Below are 2,202 nucleotides of genomic sequence, written 5' to 3' on the forward strand. Positions count from 1 at the left end.
ACCTTAATGTAACCTTTTCATTTTGTGGTTCCACTCCGTCAAAAAAAATAATCATTCCCAGCACCTTCAAGAAGGAACGATCAATATTGTGAAATTGCACTTTTTCATCATTCAATACTGGCCGAACAATATTAGGCATTCATGAAAAAATGAGTGATATCATCAAAAATCCCGCCAAGCGTGAAATATCTAATTCAGGGATTAGATATTTCAAGACTGTGGTCGGAGGAACACTCGAAGAAAAAGCAGGTGTTGGCTTTGGTTACAAACAGCTGCAAATTACAAGAAGGGAAAGGGGACGGGGGGGTAAAATTGGGCGGCGGCGTCCTTATCTCCCAAAACCAAGAAACCCTTGACATAATGAATTCCTGTCTCAAACGGTCAGGCAAAAACTTTGCATTGATAGGACACGTACGACTCCAAAAATTATTTCAAACATCGTTCGAGAGCCATTAGAAACCAATTGCAGTGGCGATGTCGGCATAAAATTTAAAAGAGCATGAATAGTTGCGTTGAGTATCTGATAATAACCTTGTTAAAGAAATGCAGCTCGAAACGAACTCGTCAAAACTATCAATTGATCTCCATCTGATGGCCACAAAAGTGTTTTAAGGCACGCAGTTTTGGTGCAAAGTGCAGGACAAAATAGCTTGGGCTTTTAGCTCCGATTTCTTCTTTCAAGTTCGTGCAGGAATTTAATTTATCAGTAAAAGACAGCTTTTTGTAATAAAAAACGCTATGCGCAGAACCATAAGAATCAATCAATGAAGCAACGAAAATTGATATTATTTTTCTATTCAAAATCCATTCAAATGTTCAATTTTGAAAGCCATTTTTCGACGTATGTGGTTTCTAAAATTTTTCACTATCCTTTTGACAAAAATTTCTAAAGGTAATGAGTTCGGAGATTTCCAACCAAATGAACACCACGAAATGCAACAGAAAATAATTCAAGTTATACCTTTTTTAATCCCAGTCGTTTAATAATCAGGAAGCTTCTGATCGCAAAGACTTTTTCCGTGTCAATTTTCTAAGATTATTACAGTTTTAACTTTCGAAAAAATACAGAGATTTAGTTAACTGTTTTCAATAATTTCGTTTATCATTTATTATATACGTTTAGCTCATTTGCTTTCTGGACTGTTAAATGATCTCAAAATGCATTATAATTAATTAATGAAAAATTAAGGACTGAGTGCGAAATGATGGCTGAGAACAAATATAAACCCACTAACGTCGGACAAATTGTTTTCGAACGTCAGGCGGTCAATTTAATTAGGAGGGGTAGTCTACGTAAAATTTTACGTGTGCAAACATTTTTTGACTAAGGAGTGGTTCGCACTTGCAACCTCACGCATGCTACTGAAACTTCAACATTTCCGCTATCGGGACCTTGGAATGTCCTGTGTATTACAATCACATTCGCAACAGGCTTAAATTTATGAATTAGAGCAACTTAGGGGTCCTCTCCAATATAGCCTAACAAGGTTACGCTAAAATCAAGAAATCAAGAGTGAAAAAATCACTCGAAAAATGAAATCTGGAAAATGTTCTAGAACAAAATCGCATGCTTTCAATGAAACATCAAGAAACTTAGAAGTTTTATTAAAGTTTCAAAGAACGAAAGAAGAACTTACCTGACGAACTTTATTGCTGTGTCGATAAGTAATGGCTACAAAACTAAACTCAATTCTAATTTTGTTTTGGCGCTATCATTATCTTATTGACCTATCAATCATATGTCAGAAGTAAATTCTCCCACCAACAGAAACCTGATTCTAACATCCACTGACCTCCAACTAATGAACTCGATTGTACCCAAGCCATATATGATTCTCATGAAATGTTGATGAAAATAGAAAGTCACCTCCGGGATTCGGAGTTAAGATCTATTCACATGCCAATCATGTAAAATATTTTTAGCTAATCTAAATTTTCTCTGTATATTTTCGCATAGATAACCACTATAAATACAGGCTAATTTTTGTATATTTTCAGATCAAAATTTAATTTAAAATTCAACTTATTGAATTCTTTGACCCGTGTTATCGACCACGACAATGGTGTCCAGACCAGCTACAGACAGACAAATTTTGGATCTACAGAATGCAGAATCAGCTACTGCGTGGATTATGTCTTTTGTGGCGAAATGTCGCGCAGAGAAGAAAGAGGACAAGGTCAGCACCGATGGTACTGTACAGG

The sequence above is a fragment of the Convolutriloba macropyga genome, chromosome 13 (genome assembly GCF_964194025.1).
Source record: "Convolutriloba macropyga chromosome 13, txConMacr16.3, whole genome shotgun sequence".
Classification (NCBI taxonomy): Eukaryota; Metazoa; Xenacoelomorpha; order Acoela; family Convolutidae; genus Convolutriloba; species Convolutriloba macropyga.